The following is a 21,265-nucleotide window of genomic DNA, read 5'->3' as shown; positions in this document are numbered from 1 at the left end:
TACAAACGCTGATGCACTGTAATAAACAACTTGAGCTTTACGCTGAACTTCTGCCCCCTTGAGTCACCCTAGAAATATTTGAGGTCTATTAAAAAAGTATCTGTTACAACTTCAAGATGAGGTCTGGGACTGAGCATTATGCTAAAGAGCGGCTATATGTACAAATAAGGTATATGTGAGGAGTCAACCCACGGCACACACAGGGATTGGAAATAGTTGGAAGAGAACCCCTAGCTTCAGATATTGCATGTGCCTTTCATTGTGAGCTTAATGCTGGTACTGAATAGTTGTACTAAAGAGATAACCTGTCCTTCATTTTCCAGTGTGATCTGTGTGTCTGATCCTCTTTAATGATCATTCAAAATAGGTATTTTTTGTATCCTGTGGCTGCTGCAGTAATGAGTCGCGGTTCATTTTGTTGAATGTTGTTGTTTGTATCATGTATGTTATGTAAATAAAAAATAAATAAATAAAGCTAATCTTGGCAGAAACAATGTGCAAGTTGGAGGGACGCGTTACTGTTTTATTCCCATATGTGATCTGCTCTTGCACTTCTTTTACAGTGTCACTCATCTGGAGGTGCATTCGAATGCGTCTTCAGAGAGTCTAAAAGAGATTGTGCTGTTTCCACTTGAGCAAAAACATAAGATGTCCCATGTCACACCACTTTCAAACATGTTGAATACCACATGGAAGCCGGTACTACCAAACCCTTGTGCATCAGCTGCATTTTAACTCTGTGGTTGCATCACAGAGTTCAGGTTCGGAAAAGTGAGAACATGCCATTATGCCACTTGCAAGTCCTTCTTGAGGTGCACCGCCCACTGCAGGATCAGATCACAAAGGTTGGTGTCACGTAGAACTACAACAATTGTGCCACTGCCTTGTACATTCACAGATTCTGCAGACCTTTTGGGGAGTCTGTATTCTCTTTCAACCAGTGCACCCTGTCATGGCCAGCTGATGAAAAACATTCACTGACGAATGTCTCCATTGCCTCTTCAATTGAGGTGTCTGCTTCCATTACAGGGACTTGCAATCCTGATACTGGACACTGGTGGGCCATGTGTTGATGGTTCTCTAACTTCATCCCTGTTATCCAGTGAGAGCATTGTCCCAGCCGCTCCATCTCCGAAATTCGCCTGTCTTCCCAGTTTCTACAATATCCAATAGGTCCTACACCAATCATTGGGGTCCCAGGTCATCTATCAAAGCCAACACTGAGAAAGCCCTGTGCTCAAAGGTGATGGTTCTCATGTTGAGCACCATAAACTGATCAGCAGAACATGAAGCCAATGTGGCTTGTCAGAACAAAATAAAACAGGCACCTTGGAGAAATGCAGAGATAAAAGCGATAAAACAGCAAATTAGAAAACTGCAACATACCTGCTCAAAACGAACACCAATCAAGACAAACTTCGACTATGGAAACTTAACAGATTATACAAGTCAGCGATCAAAAAAGCTAAAAATGAGATACTATTGAGACAGAATTGAAAATGCTAAATGAGCAAATATTTATATAAAATGCTCACTGAATTTCGTAAACCAAATTGTCTAGGAGGAGCTCATCCCATAACTCAAGATTTCATAGACCAACTGGCAAAACATTACACGAGTAAAGCAGACATGTTGGACTCATATTTAACACAAAACAAAACCACCAGCGCCGACCCTTTTCCAAAACAACAATACAAGAAAACGCTAACCCAGAATCTCCATTCCTTCCAACAAATTTCACACAATGAATTTATGGACCTGGTCAAAGCAAGCAGGCCTGAGGGCAGTCCTTCTGACCTGTGTCCACCACAAACCTTCAAGAAAGTTCTTCTAACTACCTCTGCTGCCACCGAAGTAAGCAGAATCATCAACAATTCTGTAACTTGCAGTAACATTTCCAGAAGAACCAAAAAAGTCATACAGAAGCCCATTACTGAAGAAAACAAACCTGTACCCACTGAACCCCAACAACTACAGACAGATTACAAATGGACCTTTCCAAGGAAAACTGATAGAAAGAGCAGCAGTCGGTCAGATGTCACAATTCATTGAAGAATATTCCATACTTTCAGACTTTCAAACAGGATCCCATCCAGGAAGAGGCACAGAATCTGTCCGCGTTTCCATCTGGGATGACCTTAAGAACACAGTTGACCGGAACAGGGTTTCTGTACGGCTTCTTTTGGACCTCTCAGCTGCTTTTGACACGGTTGACCATGACAGTCTAATGCAAAGACCCTGTGAAGCCAGCATAGAGGGGTCTCAGTTTTGCTGGGGACTCAGGTCAGCCTCTGAAAAGTCTGGAAATCCTCTTCCTGGGCTGCAGATACTTTGGAGTCCCTCGGGAGCTTCGGAGATGCAGACCGGTAATTGCTTCGTTGGTGCCTGCCAAGCAGGGGAGTCACTCCTTGACCCCAAGGGAGATGTCTTCAGTTCTCTAGTCTTGAGTAGAGCTTCAAAGTTCCAGGATTCAGTTGCAGAGTTTCATCTAGGGATATCTAAAGTCCTGTTGCCAGGGGTTCCTTCTTTATACCCAAGGAAGGGGTTGGACTAACTCAGAGGTACTTTACCTGATAATGATTTTAGCAGCTTACACAGCAACCCTACACTCTTTCCTACTCCCTGCTGACGAGAGGCAACTACCTCGAAACACGTGTCCAGGGATGGCTAACGCTATTCACACTTGCACTCACGACACGAGCATAGGTGTATCCGCCGACGCTGACTACAGGGACCACAGTTCTTTGGGGTAACACGCTGTTAGGTCAGCAGTGTGCGACCATTTGGATTTAATAATTTAGTGGCTCTTTGAGCCGGGGAGTCGACGGACTCAGGTTACGCACCTGCGTTGCTACGAGAGGTACTTTACCTGATAATGATTTTAGCAGCTTACACAGCAACCCTACACTCTTTCCTACTCCCTGCTGACGAGAGGCAACTACCTCGAAACACGTGTCCAGGGATGGCTAACGCTATTCACACTTGCACTCACGACACGAGCATAGGTGTATCCGCCGACGCTGACTACAGGGACCACAGTTCTTTGGGGTAACACGCTGGTAGGTCAGCAGTGTGCGACCATTTGGATTTAATAATTTAGTGGCTCTTTGAGCCGGGGAGTCGTCGGACTCAGGTTACGCACCTGCGTTGCTACGAGAGGTACTTTACCTGATAATGATTTTAGCAGCTTACACAGCAACCCTACACTCTTTCCTACTCCCTGCTGACGAGAAGCAACTACCTCGAAACACGTGTCCAGGGATGGCTAACGCAATTCACACTTGCACTCACGACACGAGCATAGGTGTATCCGCCGACGCTGACTACAGGGACCACAGTTCTTTGGGGTAACACGCTGGTAGGTCAGCAGTGTGCGACCATTTGGATTTAATAATTTAGTGGCTCTTTGAGCCGGGGAGTCGACGGACTCAGGTTACGCACCTGCGTTGCTACGAGAGGTACTTTACCTGATAATGATTTTAGCAGCTTACACAGCAACCCTACACTCTTTCCTACTCCCTGCTGACGAGAGGCAACTACCTCGAAACACGTGTCCAGGGATGGCTAACGCTATTCACACTTGCACTCACGACACCAGCATAGGTGTATCCGCCGACGCTGACTACAGGGACCACAGTTCTTTGGGGTAACACGCTGGTAGGTCAGCAGTGTGCGACCATTTGGATTTAATAATTTAGTGGCTCTTTGAGCCGGGGAGTCGACGGACTCAGGTTACGCACCTGCGTTGCTACGAGAGGTACTTTACCTGATAATGATTTTAGCAGCTTACACAGCAACCCTACACTCTTTCCTACTCCCTGCTGACGAGAGACAACTACCTCGAAACACGTGTCCAGGGATGGCTAACGCTATTCACACTTGCACTCACGACACGAGCATAGGTGTATCCGCCGACGCTGACTACAGGGACCACAGTTCTTTGGGGTAACACGCTGGTAGGTCAGCAGTGTGCGACCATTTGGATTTAATAATTTAGTGGCTCTTTGAACCGGGGAGTCGACGGACTCAGGTAACGCACCTGCGTTGCTATGAGAGGTACTTTACCTGATAATGATTTTAGCAGCTTACACAGCAACCCTACACTCTTTCCTACTCCCTGCTGATGAGAGGCAACTACCTCGAAGCACGTGTCCAGGGATGGCTAACGCTATTCACACTTGCACTCATGACACGAGCATAGGTGTATCCGCCGACACTGACTACAGGGACCACAGTTCTTTGGGGGAACACACTGGTAGGTCAGCAGTGTGCGACCATTTGGATTTAATAATTTAGTGGCTCTTTGAGCCGGGGAGTCGACGGACTCAGGTTACGCACCTGCGTTGCTACGAGAGGTACTTTACCTGATAATGATTTTAGCAGCTTACACAGCAAACCTACACTCTTTCCTACTCCCTGCTGACGAGAGGCAACTACCTCGAAACACGTGTCCAGGGATGGCTAACGCTATTCACACTTGCACTCACGACACGAGCATAGGTGTATCCGCCGACGCTGACTACAGGGACCACAGTTCTTTGGGGTAACACGCTGGTAGGTCAGCATTGTGCGACCATTTGGATTTAATAATTTAGTGGCTCTTTGAGCCGGGGAGTCGACGGACTCAGGTTACGCACCTGCGTTGCTACGAGAGGTACTTTACCTGATAATGATTTTAGCAGCTTACACAGCAACCCTACACTCTTTCCTACTCCCTGCTGACGAGAGACAACTACCTCGAAACACGTGTCCAGGGATGGCTAACGCTATTCGCACTTGCACTCACGACATGAGCATAGGTGTATCCGCCGACGCTGACTACACGGACCACAGTTCTTTGGGGTAACACGCTGGTAGGTCAGCAGTATGCGACCATTTGGATTTAATAATTTAGTGGCTCTTTGAGCCGGGGAGTCGACGGACTCAGGTTACGCACCTGCGTTGCTACGAGAGGTACTTTACCTGATAATGATTTTAGCAGCTTACACAGCAACCCTACACTCTTTCCTACTCCCTGCTGACGAGAGGCAACTACCTCGAAACACGTGTCCAGGGATGGCTAACGCTATTCACACTTGCACTCACGACACGAGCATAGGTGTACCCGCCGACGCTGACTACAGGGACCACAGTTCTTTGGGGTAACACGCTGGTAGGTCAGCAGTGTGCGACCATTTGGATTTAATAATTTAGTGGCTCTTTGAGCCGGGGAGTCGACGGACTCAGGTTACGCACCTGCGTTGCTACGAGAGGTACTTTACCTGATAATGATTTTAGCAGCTTACACAGAAACCCTACACTCTTTCCTACTCCCTGCTGACGAGAGGCAACTACCTCGAAACACTTGTCCAGGGATGGCTAACGCTATTCACACTCGCACTCACGACACGAGCATAGGTGTATCCGCCGACGCTGACTACAGGGACCACAGTTCTTTGGGGGAACACGCTGGTAGGTCAGCATTGTGCGACCATTTGGATTTAATAATTTAGTGGCTCTTTGAGCCGGGGAGTCGACGGACTCAGGTTACGCACCTGCGTTGCTACGAGAGGTACTTTACCTGATAATGATTTTAGCAGCTTACACAGCAACCCTACACTCTTTCCTACTCCCTGCTGACGAGAGGCAACTACCTCGAAACACGTGTCCAGGGATGGCTAACGCTATTCACACTTGCACTCACGACACGAGCATAGGTGTATCCGCCGACGCTGACTACAGGGACCACAGTTCTTTGGGGTAACACGCTGGTAGGTCAGCAGTGTGTGACCATTTGGATTTAATAATTTAGTGGCTCTTTGAGCCGGGGAGTCGACGGACTCAGGTTACGCACCTGCGTTGCTACGAGAGGTACTTTACCTGATAATGATTTTAGCAGCTTACACAGCAACCCTACACTCTTTCCTACTCCCTGCTGATGAGAGGCAACTACCGCGAAACACATGTCCAGGGATGGCTAACGCTATTCACACTTGCACTCACGACACGAGCATAGGTGTATCCGCCGACGCTGACTACAGGGACCACAGTTCTTTGGGGTAACACGCTGGTAGGTCAGCAGTGTGCGACCATTTGGATTTAATAATTTAGTGGCTCTTTGAGCCGGGGAGTCGACGGACTCAGGTTAAGCACCTGCGTTGCTACGAGAGGTACTTTACCTGATAATGATTTTAGCAGCTTACACAGCAACCCTACACTCTTTCCTACTCCCTGCTGACGAGAGGCAACTGCCTCGAAACACTTGTCCAGGGATGGCTAACGCTATTCACACTTGCACTCACGACACGAGCATAGGTGTATCCGCCGACGCTGACGACAGGGACCACAGTTCTTTGGGGTAACACGCTGGTAGGCCAGCAGTGTGCGACCATTTGGATTTAATAATTTAGTGGCTCTTTGAGCCGGGGAGTCGACGGACTCAGGTTACGCACCTGCGTTGCTACGAGAGGTACTTTACCTGATAATGATTTTAACAGCTTACACAGCAACCCTACACTCTTTCCTACTCCCTGCTGACGAGAGGCAACTACCTCGAAACACGTGTTCAGGGATGGCTAACGCTATTCACACTTGCACTCACGACACGAGCATAGGTGTATCCGCCGACGCTGACTACAGGGACCACAGTTCTTTGGGGGAACACGCTGGTAGGTCAGCAGTGTGCGACCATTTGGATTTAATAATTTAGTGGCTCTTTGAGCCGGGGAGTCGACGGACTCAGGTTACGCACCTGCGTTGCTACGAGAGGTACTTTACCTGATAATGATTTTAGCAGCTTACACAGCAACCCTACACTCTTTCCTACTCCCTGCTGACGAGAGACAACTACCTCGAAACACGTGTCCAGGGATGGCTAACGCTATTCGCACTTGCACTCACGACATGAGCATAGGTGTATCCGCCGACGCTGACTACACGGACCACAGTTCTTTGGGGTAACACGCTGGTAGGTCAGCAGTATGCGACCATTTGGATTTAATAATTTAGTGGCTCTTTGAGCCGGGGAGTCGACGGACTCAGGTTACGCACCTGCGTTGCTACGAGAGGTACTTTACCTGATAATGATTTTAGCAGCTTACACAGCAACCCTACACTCTTTCCTACTCCCTGCTGACGAGAGGCAACTACCTCGAAACACGTGTCCAGGGATGGCTAACGCTATTCACACTTGCACTCACGACACGAGCATAGGTGTACCCGCCGACGCTGACTACAGGGACCACAGTTCTTTGGGGTAACACGCTGGTAGGTCAGCAGTGTGCGACCATTTGGATTTAATAATTTAGTGGCTCTTTGAGCCGGGGAGTCGACGGACTCAGGTTACGCACCTGCGTTGCTACGAGAGGTACTTTACCTGATAATGATTTTAGCAGCTTACACAGAAACCCTACACTCTTTCCTACTCCCTGCTGACGAGAGGCAACTACCTCGAAACACTTGTCCAGGGATGGCTAACGCTATTCACACTCGCACTCACGACACGAGCATAGGTGTATCCGCCGACGCTGACTACAGGGACCACAGTTCTTTGGGGGAACACGCTGGTAGGTCAGCATTGTGCGACCATTTGGATTTAATAATTTAGTGGCTCTTTGAGCCGGGGAGTCGACGGACTCAGGTTACGCACCTGCGTTGCTACGAGAGGTACTTTACCTGATAATGATTTTAGCAGCTTACACAGCAACCCTACACTCTTTCCTACTCCCTGCTGACGAGAGGCAACTACCTCGAAACACGTGTCCAGGGATGGCTAACGCTATTCACACTTGCACTCACGACACGAGCATAGGTGTATCCGCCGACGCTGACTACAGGGACCACAGTTCTTTGGGGTAACACGCTGGTAGGTCAGCAGTGTGTGACCATTTGGATTTAATAATTTAGTGGCTCTTTGAGCCGGGGAGTCGACGGACTCAGGTTACGCACCTGCGTTGCTACGAGAGGTACTTTACCTGATAATGATTTTAGCAGCTTACACAGCAACCCTACACTCTTTCCTACTCCCTGCTGATGAGAGGCAACTACCTCGAAACACATGTCCAGGGATGGCTAACGCTATTCACACTTGCACTCACGACACGAGCATAGGTGTATCCGCCGACGCTGACTACAGGGACCACAGTTCTTTGGGGTAACACGCTGGTAGGTCAGCAGTGTGCGACCATTTGGATTTAATAATTTAGTGGCTCTTTGAGCCGGGGAGTCGACGGACTCAGGTTAAGCACCTGCGTTGCTACGAGAGGTACTTTACCTGATAATGATTTTAGCAGCTTACACAGCAACCCTACACTCTTTCCTACTCCCTGCTGACGAGAGGCAACTGCCTCGAAACACTTGTCCAGGGATGGCTAACGCTATTCACACTTGCACTCACGACACGAGCATAGGTGTATCCGCCGACGCTGACGACAGGGACCACAGTTCTTTGGGGTAACACGCTGGTAGGCCAGCAGTGTGCGACCATTTGGATTTAATAATTTAGTGGCTCTTTGAGCCGGGGAGTCGACGGACTCAGGTTACGCACCTGCGTTGCTACGAGAGGTACTTTACCTGATAATGATTTTAACAGCTTACACAGCAACCCTACACTCTTTCCTACTCCCTGCTGACGAGAGGCAACTACCTCGAAACACGTGTTCAGGGATGGCTAACGCTATTCACACTTGCACTCACGACACGAGCATAGGTGTATCCGCCGACGCTGACTACAGGGACCACAGTTCTTTGGGGGAACACGCTGGTAGGTCAGCAGTGTGCGACCATTTGGATTTAATAATTTAGTGGCTCTTTGAGCCGGGGAGTCGACGGACTCAGGTTACGCATCTGCGTTGCTACGAGAGGTACTTTACCTGATAATGATTTTAGCAGCTTACACAGCAACCCTACACTCTTTCCTACTCCCTACTGACGAGAGGCAACTACCTCGAAACACGTGTCCAGGGATGGCTAACGCTATTCACACTTGCACTCACGACACAAGCATAGGTGTATCCGCCGACGCTGACTACAGGGACCACAGTTCTTTGGGGTAACACGCTGGTAGGTCAGCAGTGTGCGACTATTTGGATTTAATAATTTAGTGGCTCTTTGAGCCGGGGAGTCGACGGACTCAGGTTACGCACCTGCGTTGCTACGAGAGGTACTTTACCTGATAATGATTTTAGCAGCTTACACAGCAACCCTACATTCTTTCCTACTCCCTGCTGACGAGAGGCAACTACCTCGAAACACGTGTCCAGGGATGGCTAACGCTATTCACACTTGCACTCACGACACGAGCATAGGTGTATCCGCCGACGCTGACTACAGGGACCACAGTTCTTTGGGGTAACACGCTGGTAGGTCAGCAGTGTGCGACCATTTGGATTTAATAATTTAGTGGCTCTTTGAGCCGGGGAGTCGACGGACTCAGGTTACGCACCTGCGTTGCTACGAGAGGTACTTTACCTGATAATGATTTTAGCAGCTTACACAGCAACCCTACACTCTTTCCTACTCCCTGCTGACGAGAGGCAACTACCTCGAAACACGTGTCCAGGGATGGCTAACGCTATTCACACTTGCACTCACGACACGAGCATAGGTGTATCCGCCGACGCTGACTACAGGGTCCACAGTTCTTTGGGGTAACACGCTGGTAGGTCAGCAGTGTGCGACCATTTGGATTTAATAATTTAGTGGCTCTTTGAGCCGGGGAGTCGACGGACTCAGGTTACGCACCTGCGTTGCTACGAGAGGTACTTTACCTGATAATGATTTTAGCAGCTTACACAGCAACCCTACACTCTTTCCTACTCCCTGCTGACGAGAGGCAACTACCTCGAAACACGTGTCCAGGGATGGCTAACGCTATTCACACTTGCACTCACGACACGAGCATAGGTGTATCCGCCGACGCTGACTACAGGGACCACAGTTCTTTTGGTTAACACGCTGGTAGGTCAGCAGTGTGCGACCATTTGGATTTAATAACTCAGAGGACCCACCTATGGGAGGGTATGGAAAGAGGGGTGGCTACACCCATTTCCTTTGTCCAGTTTGGCGCCAGAGCAGGGGCTGGTAGCCCCTGAACCGGTTTGAGATGGACTATGCACAGGGACACCAAATGTGCCCCCAGTGACGGACTTCAAAGCACTCTCAGAGTGCACCCACCCAGCCCCAAAACACTAAAGCCTGTCTGGGAGGTGGTGACACCTCCCTGTAACAGGAAAACCTATTGTCCAGGCCGCCCCTGCCGGAGTTTCGGTCAGCAGCAGGAGGCCAGACTCGTGTCTGTGGCTGCAGCATCCATTTTGTGATTCCAGGGCTCTTTTAAGTTGGTACCGGGTATACCGGTGCTGTCATGTCTCTCCCTCTAGAAGGGTGGAATCATACTCCCACACCAGTTTATGGTGTGGGATATGATTCCAAGGTGTTTGACACCAAACACAACATGTTTCCAATCAGCCAGTCCAAAGTTAGCATTTACCGTTTGGTTATAAAGCACTTTAGAGTATATGGTCAGGCTGCATCCCAGACAACCCCGGAGAAGAGATTCTGAAGGCTGCAGAGGGGCTCATCTCATGCCTGGGCACCCTCTCACACGAAACCAAGCACCCTGCCTTCAGGATTGATAAGGCCTGCCATAGGGGTGACTGATAGGTTTCTATGTGCAGTGATAGGTGAGATATAGTGAACCTATATCTCAGTAAGGGGTGCATGCACCACCTTACCCAGGCTGCATTTTGGAGTGCTTCCCAGGGGTGGCATAATACATGCTTCAGCCCCGGTAGGCATCTGGGGTACCTATGCCCTGGGTACATAGTACACCATATACTAGGGACTTAAAAGGGTACCTCAGAATCCAATATGTTGTGTACCTAGGGTACATGGAAACAATTTAGAGAGGAAGCAGCTAGGCTGGGGTCCTGAATAGCAGGGCCCCAGCCAGACTAAAGTCGAAAAACAGTGTTACAGCAGCAACAAGTGGGGGTAACCATAGGAAGCAGATCCTACTCTCCGACACTCACCTCCCTTTACCTCTACTTACCCCTGACCCATCTATTCATCCTTTCCTCCCACTAACTCTCCCCATCTCTAAAGCTTAAATTCACTTTTATTTAAATAACATGAAAAGTATGTTATTTAAAGAAAAAAGCATACCTTTGTGGTAAAGGCTGTAAGGTAAAGGCTGTTACTCTCTCAGGCAGGTCACAGATGTTTAGGGGGCACTGTCAATTTAGTTATGCCCTTCAGCATATTTGGCAAGAACATTCACCTTTTTGACACTTTGCAAAGTCCCTTCACCATAACCTATACTTTCAATCTCACCTAAAACAACATAGGCATTGTTGCTTGCGAGACATTTTGTTTACCTAGGGGCCTGACAGCCTCCCATTGGACTCTCATTTCCTTGCTTGTCTTTAATCAGCAAGTGCCTGCTTTACTTCCTGTTTGTGTGTTTGTCACTACAAAAAAATGTCTTTACTGAAAAGTTGGTCAAAAGGCAAATACCATTCTCTCTCTTCCTGCTGCTGGATTTCCCTCTTCACACTTTCCAAAAGTTGCAGGTTTACATATATATGATATTTACTTATACATTATTCGGCACACACAACACAAATCACCAGCCTAAGTGCAGCACATAGTTCTAGAAAAAGATGGTTAAATACATTAGGTGTATCACAGCCAGAAATGAGAAATAATTTTCTTGTATCTATAATGCACTATTCCATACAGAAGTCTCCATTCTTGCTCTTCATCTTGTGCCTTGCTAAACAAGGGGTTTCCAACAATGATTCAACTGACTGAATTTCGAATTTGTCCAATTGCATTTTGAGATGTAGGAATGACACCAAGAGCATTTTGTTTATTGTTCCTTTTTTGGTCGCACCTTTGTTTGCTTGGTGAATGAAGATGCAAGATTCATACACGTGTTTTTTTTCCCTTTTGGTTTAATTACTTTGTGAATGTAAACAATAATAAACTACATGCCTGCCTTTCTCAATATTTCTCTTAAATACTATGTGATTGTATTTGTTTAACAGGCTTATGGTCTCATACAACAGGCGATTTGTACAGGGTCACTGGAAAGTCCACAAGTTTGTCCCATGTCACTGAATTCTACATCCATGCTTACGAGCCTCAAATCCTTCTGTGGCTCTGTCTACCAGTGATACAGGAGAAACGGGCAATTATTGAAAACACTTTTTCGACTGTGGCAGGGCTAGGCATCCCAAAATTAGTCATGGGATACAGACTGGCATATATACCAGCCTACCATCTAGTAGATCTCGAATGCAGCTCGTGTTTTTCTAGAACCACATATCATGCTTATCACTTTAAAACCTATACAGTTCAGCCTCAGGATTCATGAATTTCTCTGCGGCTCCGACTTCCCGTGACATTGGGGGAACAGCAAAATTATTAAAAGGCAGCAGCAGCTCCTCTGCTAAGGCGGAGGAGCGTCACTTCACACAAAAAGTAACATGCTTGTGACACAAAATTATTACCATTTTATTTTTCCCGTACAGGCCAGTTTTGCTTATAGGTGGGGCAGGGCTGGGCTGTCAGCAGGGGGAGGAGTCGTATGTTGTCAGGAGGCTTCTCACTTGTATTGTCACGGGAGCAGTATGACAAGTCTTTCCCCAATGCCCCTGCTCCGAAAACCTCCCTGCCAATCCTAATTATTTTAGACTAGCAGAGCAACTCAAAAGGCGGGAAAGGGGAATGTGAGAAAGAGAAGCTATGTCTTTTGGGGTTTCCTTCACAGAACTTGTCTTCATTTGCTTCCTATCTTCTTCCTGAGCTATTGTACAATTCTTTTCTGGAGAGGAAACTGCATGGAAATAGAAACATAAAGACACATGTAATGTTAAATTCTCCCTACTCTCTCAACTATATATTTATATATAAATATCGCCTTATCTTTCTCTTGCTAGCTTACCCCATACGCTCGTCACTAATGCCTCAATTCTATCGTTTTTTAATTATTAGTTTTCAATTGATTGTCTGTATATGTTATTTCAGCAATGTTGTCTTTTCTTCTGTTTAATATACTTTTTCACAACATATTATTTCATCAACGTTCAATTTTTCTTTTGTCTTTAAGTAGAGGTGTGTCTGCCGACCACTCAAAGATGGAGAGAAAGGGGAGATTCCACAGGTAAGTGCTTCCTTTCTCTCCGAATTCCTATTTTGTTCTCTGTGGATCTTAATTGTTTTTTTGCTGGTTATCGAACTCTCATGATCGATATTAGTGAGAGGAAATTACTGCTCCGTCTCGTGGAGTCTTAACTTTAACCGAGAGAAACTAATCTCTCTCTACAGAACGTTCAAAAAGGCTTGGGAATTCACTTGGGTTACGTACCGACTGACTCAGGAAATATGAGACACTAATTCTATGTCAGGACAGGAGGCTCCGATTATGCTTTCTCATTTCTTCATTAGAAATGCTCAGCAGCCAATCATAAAACAGTAGTTAACGAAAAAACTACAGTACCCATGAACACTAGGGTATCACGTCAGTAACCATAGAGACCATACTATAAAAGGTCATGAGGAAAGTATCATATCCTCTTTCTTTGCTGCTCCGCAGCCAGTTAAGTGCTTCTTTTTATTCCTTGTTATTACATTGTGCTTTTTGTATAAATATATTGGTAGCGCTCGCACCGCGTGCTTTGTCAGCGGCTTGTAGTTTGCATGCTTTGACTCTTGCGCATTGTTTGTATGCGAGCCGCGTGTTATCGGCGGCTCCTTAGCAACGCATTGTTTCGTCTCTAGGTTACGAGCCGCGCTCTGTCAGCGGCTTCTAGCGGGGGCGTGTGTCTCACCCCCCCGCGTTCGGGCGCTTCGTGCCTGCATTTAAAATTTGGTGGAGCGGGAGACGGGGCCGGAGGACTCGTTGCGGTGCGAGTCCTCCTTTCTATGTTAACGCAGGCGGCCGTCACCGCGCATGCGCGGCGGCCATTTTAATGCAATTTTTATCGTTTTTGCATGACGAAGGTTGTTTTCACACAACCATTGCCCACAGCCTCGCGTTTTTTTGGCTCCATTTGACGCCCTCTGCAAATTGTGTTGGGCTGTATAATTAAGCATGGGGATTGCCTAGAGTGTGATTAATTGGCAGCAAGCCCTCCCTCCACATTTGAATAATATTTTAACAGTGTAGGCAGATTTTTTATCCGTACTGTTGGCTTGCTGAAGGGTTTTTCACTCCCCTTGCATTGTGCCTTTGGCCATAGATATAAACATTTTGTCATCTGGTGGGCATTACTGTTACACTTTTTGTCACAATGAATGATTATTTGGACGAGGATGACTATTACTATGAGGATGACGCCTCTGGTTTTTCTGAACATGATTTAGTGGAGGCTTTAGACCAGGGTGTACAGCACTCAGTGAATAAGGCACTTGTTTGTGCTATAAATCCATTGAAGCGTCATTTGACTCATTACGCCAAGAAACAAGGCTGGTTGCCTGCCACACGTACGTCCTCTGAGACTCATACTAATCCTCATAAATCTGATTTTAAGAAACTGGCCAAAACTTTCGCCTCTGATCAATCTCCAAAATTGTCCTCAAGGGGCGCTTCGGCCTCCACCAGTTTTGCCACGGATACTGAAGGTACACATTCCTCAGCTTCCTCTGATCGGGATGTTCCTCCACCTCGCAAAAAGTCGCGAAAGGAACATTATGTAGATGCTCCTTCACGTCCTCCTGTTTTGACTTTTGAGGCTTCGGAAATTGTTCACCCTCATTCTTCCTCTTGGCTTCCATCCCCTGCTGTGGCGGAGTATATTCAAGCTCACATCCGCCAACCTTTTGAGAAGGATGTTAGGGCCCGCCTTCGGTCTGAGTGTCCGCGTCCAGATCTCGCCGACCATTTAGCGGACACTACAGAGTTGGACCCAACAATGGTTTCTTACCTTAAAAAATATGCCAAAGATCCCAAGAAGGGTCTTGATAGATCTTGACGCTCCTGCCAGGACAAGTTACTGGACTTATTAGGACCACTTGCTAAGATCTTAGATCTGGGATTTTTAGCTAAGGAGTCTTCGGTCCTTGTCAACCCAGATGAACTCATCGAATGGGCTCAGAGGGCTATTTGCCAATTCGGCAATGCAAATTGTGCAATTTCAAGTGAGCGTCGCCGCTCTATTCTTCTCAAATTAGACCCCAAGCTGGCGGAGCTCTCCTCTTCCGAGTCAGGCCCTTTAGCTCAGGGGCTTCTTTTTGGCCATCCTTTTTTGAAGGAGCTCACTAAGTTTGTGGCAACTTTCAGTGGCCTGGATAAGGCTCAGTCTTCCCTGCGGCGAGCCTTTCGACCGGTTTTTGCCAGGGCCGTACGACATCGGGGGCAATCGTTCGGCCGTGACTCCCAGAATTCTCAAAGGGGATTCTAGTCCCATAGAGGCGGTGGCCAGGATTCCGGATACAGCTCCCGTTCTCAATTCTATCCCTCTCGCAAAGGGAGAGGACCATTTAAAAAGGGACGTTCCGGCGGTCATCAAGGTGGATACCACGATTCCAACAATTCAGGTGAGCTTGATTCCAGCTTCCAATGTGATTCTGGGGGGTCGCATTCAATTTGTTCTCCACAATTGGCGTTTAATCTCCAAAGATGCTTGGGTGCTGCAAACCGTTCAGGGTTTCCAAATAGAATTTTATCAGCCCCTACATCAAACCCTCCTTCCCTCTCCTCTGTATTTCTCTCTTCAAGACCAGGATTTTATTTCCGCAGAAATACATTCGCTCCTGACAAAAGGGGCACTCAGACAGACTGTTCGCCATCCCCAAGGGTTCGTCAGCACGGTCTTTTTGGTGCAAAAGAAAGGGGGCGGTTCTCGCCTTGTCCTCAACCTGAAAGAGTTCAACGGAGGTGTCGTATACAGACACTTCAAGATGGAAGGGATTCATTTGTTACGCGATCTGCTTCGCGAGGGGGATTGGATGGTTCGCCTAGATCTCAAAGATGCGTATTTGTCGATCCCCATCTTCAAGCCTCATCGGCGATTCCTTCAATTTCAGTGGCAGGGGACTTGGTATGAGTACACGGTTCTCCCGTTCGGCCTCTCGTCAGCACCTTGGTGCTTCACGAAACTTCTGAGGCCCGTCGTGGAATGTTTACGCGCTCGGGGTTTCCGCTTAATAATATATCTGGACGACATTCTCATTTTGGCAGACTGTCCCCTCAAGGTCGTGACTCATCTAGAATGGTCTATAGATCTCTTGCAATCTCTGGGTTTTCTGATAAACCCTCAGAAGTCAATCTTGATTCCATCACAGATAATAGACTTTCTGGGCTTTCAAATCAATTCGCTTTCATGTCAACTTCTCTTGCCCAATCAAAAGATTCGGTACATCAAGAGGGAGTTGAATTTGGTTCTTTCCAAACAGACTGTATCACTGAGATCGTTAGCACGAGTTGTCGGTCTGTTGGCGTCCTCCATCCAGGCGATTTTCCCGGGCCCTCTGCACTACAGAGCTCTTCAACGCTTGAAGATACGTCATCTCCAGAGGGGTCTTCGTTATTCCGATCTCATTCCTCTTTCAGAAGAGGCAAAGACGGAGATGCAATGGTGGTTGGACCACATGGACGCTTGGAATGGGCGAGCCCTGTTCGGTTCATCTCCGGATCTCGTGATAGAGTCCGATGCCAGCCTGTGGGGTTGGGGAGCCCGATGCGGCCCCATCTCGACGGGGGGCCGTTGGTCGTCCCAGGAGTTGTCTCTCCATATCAATTGCCTGGAACTACTAGCGGGCTCGTTTGCGATCCGTTGTTTTTCTCCTCTTCGTTCCAATTGTTGCATCCTTCTCCGCATGGACAACATTTCGGCGGTCAGGTATGTCAACAAGTTAGGGGGCACGAAGTCCAGATTATTAGCGGAGATCGCCAAAGATTTTTGGCACTTTTGTCTACAGCAGAAGATCACGGTTATTGCCGAATATCTACCTGGTCGCCAAAACCAGATTGCAGATTGGAATTCTCGCCATCTTCGGGATTTCAGCGACTGGCGTCTTCATCCCCACATCTTCCGCTCTCTCATCCGGATTTGGGGTCAATGCCACCTATATCTGTTCGCATCTCGTCTGAACACTCAACTTCCTCTGTTTTTCAGCTGGAGGCCGGACCCTCTGGCTCTGGCCACGGATGCGTTTCTACAGACTTGGCCGTCGGTCCTGTGCTATGCCTTTCCCCCATTCATGATGATTCCCAGGGTCTTGGCTTGCGCAAAAAGGTTTCAAACAGACTTGATTCTAATTGCTCCTCTGTGGAGAGCTCAGACGTGGTTCCCGGTTCTCCTGGAAATGTGTTGCGCAGTCCCTCTCCTTCTTCCCCAGAAGTGGAACCTGTTGCTGGATCCTCTCGGCAATCCGCATCCCCTGGTTCTGTCAGGCACTCTCCTTCTGCTAGCGTGGCGAATTTCGGGGACCGCTGGTCGCTCCCAGGCCTTTCTCTTGACGCTTCCAAATTTATCAGTGACGCCTGGTCCCCCAATACTCATAAGCGATACCGAGGGTCTTGGAAGCGATGGTGTGACTGGTGTATTCAACGGGAGGCTGATACCTCTTCAGCGGATATCTCTTTAATCCTTAATTTTCTTGCCTCTCTTGCTTCCTCTGGTTTGGCTTATTGCACGGTAAACAATTTTTGTTCTGCCATTTCGGCAGCTCACATTTCAATCGATGGTAAACCGGCGGGTGAACATCCTCTCATTGCCAAATTGCTTAGGGGTATTCGCCTTTCGAAACCTCCTAGTCCCAAGTACACATCTTTATGGGATGTTTCTGTTGTTTTGCGGTTTTTGGAATCATGGCCTTCCAATTCTTTACTTTCTCGTAAGCAACTCTCAGCTAAGTTGACCATGTTGCTTTGTCTTGTTTCTTGCAAACGGATTTCTGATGTTCGTGCTTTGGACTTGGCGGGTCGCAGTTTTACACCTGAGGGTGTCACTTTTCGCCTCTCCAGACGTACCAAGACTAATATTTCTGACATTACCTATCCGTCTTTTCCCAATCATCCCAACCTTTGTGTTGTTCAATGTGTCAAGGATTATGAGGTATGTACTGCCCCTTTACGATCAGATATGCATGGTCAATTATTAATTGCTTTGCAGAAGCCTTTTCGTCCTGTTACCCCAGCTACTCTAGCTCGCTGGGTCAGATGGCTCATGTCTGAAGCCGGCATTGATGTTTCTGTTTTTGGTGCTCATTCGGCACGTGAGGCTATGGCTTCTAAAGCTTTTTCCATGGGTGTTACTTTATTTGACATCATGAAGGCCACAGACTGGTCTTCTGACTCAGTGTTTAAAACTTACTATTATAAACCTATTGATCATGTTGCTTCTGTAGTGGTGGATCAGCTTTGAACAAGCATAATCGGAGCCTCCTGTCCTGACATAGAATTCAAAATTTGCGAACATACGTGACAAGAATTTTCAATTCTATTAAGGATAAGGAGGCGAGGATTATCCCACCCGTGATTGTATTTTGCACATGGTATGCATTTATATTGTGGTTTTTTCTGCATATGATTATTGTGTAATGCAATGTACCTTTTCTCTACCCCCCCTCTTTTTATGACTTCATTCTATTTACTGGATGTGTATTACGGCTGTATGTCTCTTTTCAGGTTCTGATCCAAAGTAGCGGTTGCTGCTCCTTCTGGTTCATCCGTTTTTTCGGAGCCTTCCTGTCTCCAGTAATATTCTGCGGCTGAGTCCTGTTTTGGTTCGAAGTGGACTTCTACTGTATCCTGCTGTTCTACGTTTTCTGGGACTTACTGTTTTGACTTGAACTGTTTCCTCACCAAAGAAAGAGGATATGATACTTTCCTCATGACCTTTTATAGTATGGTCTCTATGGCTACTGACGTGATACCCTAGTGTTCATGGGTACTGTAGTTTTTTTGTTATCTACTGTTTTATGATTGGCTGCTGAGCATTTCTAATAAAGAAATGAGAAAGGATAATCCTCGCCTCCTTGTCCTTAATAGAATTGAAAATTCTTGTCACGTATGTTCGCAAATTTTGCATTCCACAGTATCCTGTCAGAGACGGTAGAAGTTGCAGAGAATAACTGACAGACTCATAATGAGACTCTTCATATGGTCGCTAAACTAAATTGCTGTAATAGAAAACGTGACAGATTAAAACTTTGATTTTCAGGCGACGCAACTACCTTGACTAAACTTTCACGGGGGAACTAAACTTCGAACCTGCTCAGAAAACTTCTTTAGTGAAGTGCGCTACTCTAAGGTGCAGCGCGCTGGACATTCCATTCCTGTCCTCAGATTTTCGAACAAGAATGTTGAAAATGTCGTCGCTTTTTGGCAGCCAACTTCGAACTTCCAATCTTTTCCTCAAGCTCCAGCTGGAAGTCTTAGGCCTCAGTTTAAATAAATATCCAGATCTTATTCTTAACTTTCCAAGGATCTGTGGGGTTCTGACATATGTACTTAAGTGTGCATGACGGTGTGGCCGGTGTTGTGTAATATCTGGTATCCCCTCGGGATCCGGTATCCCCTGCTCTTCGGCTCTGTTCGGAGCTCTGCCCGATTGGCCAGCTCGGACTGCTCTTCTGCAGCCACGCCCCCCTCAAGCAGAGCGGCTGGCATCTCAGACCTGGCTCTGCATGGGCAGACAGAAACAGCAGCGCTACGAGCCTAGGATGGCTCGTAAAGAATCCTTTGGCAGTTTTATTAATTAAAGTCTGTTAGTAGCGAAGCCTGATAAATTTAGGAAAGAGACTACAGCAGAGGCGCCTACCTAGAGCTTGTGCTCTGCAGAGGGGCACCTTAGCGCGTGCTATGAGGCCGAGGGCGTAGCCAGGAAAAAAAAATGGATCAAAGTGAACGATCGCAAACGTTGCTATAAAAGCCAGTGAATATTGTTTACGCAAGGAAAGTGTGTAAAATATTTCATTTTATATACATAATTCTAAAGGAATTTGGAAAAAAATGCATTTTACTCGTATTGATTTTTTCTTTCCTTTTTTCTTTTTTTTTTTATCCTGTCCTCCTTTCCATCCATCTTTAATGCTTTCTATTAACATTTATTTATGTTTTTTGCATTCTTCTTTCATTCCTCTTTCATCTTTCTTTCTGTCTGTCCATACTTCTTTCCTTCCATCTCTCATTGTATGTATCTTTCTGACCTTGTTTATATTAAATGTCATTTACATTCCTTCTTCCATCCTTTTTGTAATCCATTATTTTCTTGTTCCTTCTGTTCTAATCATCCTCTTATCCTTGCTTTCCCCTTGATTCTATCCTTTTTTGTATTCCTACAATTTCCCTTACTTCTGTCTCCCATTTCTTCTTTCCATTATTTCATTCTATTTTCCAGCTCTCCTTATTTCTTTTTCTCCTTCCATTTTTCGTTGTATTTGTTCCTTCCATATTCTTCCTTCTTCTTTTTTTTTCCTTTCCATCTTTCTTCTTTTGAGCCCTTTTCCATTCTGCTCTCTTTTTATTTTCCATCTTTCTCTTCTTATTTGCACTGTGTTCTCCTTCCTTCATTCGCACTCTCACTTTATTTGCTCTGACTTATTTTTTCTTTACCATTTACATACATTCTCTTTCTGTCCGCCACTGGTTTTTTTGGCTACTTTTGCAACACTTGGCCCCTATCACACACCTGTGTCATGGTAAATATTGTTCCAGTACTACGAACCACAGATCAAAGATAACAAGTATTGGCATAGCCAATAGGTCTCGCCTCTGGGACCTTATAAGTGTTTAGCCAGAGTTATTGGCTCTGCCACTGTCTCTAAGCTATGTTTTAGAGCATTGTGGCTGCTGTGCAGCATGATGAACATAAGACACTGCAACACATACAGAATACACATGCAAGTAAATATAGAACCGTGTAATGTGAGACCATTTTATGTAGTATGCCATCCGAAACATAGGTTAACATGAATGAAAACATGCAACAATGAGCAAGCAAAGACCTGGATGGAAGAAAGGACTGATGGAGAGAAGGATGGATGGAGAAATTAAAACCGAGGGAGGAAATATAAAAGTACAAAACGCATAATATGCCCCTATTTCCCTCAATTTTCTTTGAAAGGAGTCACCCCTTCTATATCACTCACGGAGGGGTAGCCTTTGCTGAATTTAATTGCATCATGAGTGCCGAGACCGAATTTCTTGCAAAGTCTCTATTAATTTGGCTAAATTCACCACTTGCAATGTAGGCTTGAGGTGAGCGGAAGAAAGATGCACTTAAGCAAGCTGGGAGCCTTGTGTGGCTGTAGCTGAACTCCTGTCTGAGGACTAGCA

Source organism: Triturus cristatus, chromosome 6 (assembly GCF_964204655.1).
Source record: "Triturus cristatus chromosome 6, aTriCri1.1, whole genome shotgun sequence".
Lineage (NCBI taxonomy): Eukaryota > Metazoa > Chordata > Amphibia > Caudata > Salamandridae > Triturus > Triturus cristatus.
The sequence above is the reverse complement of the archived record's forward strand: the minus strand, read 5'-3'. Positions refer to the sequence as shown.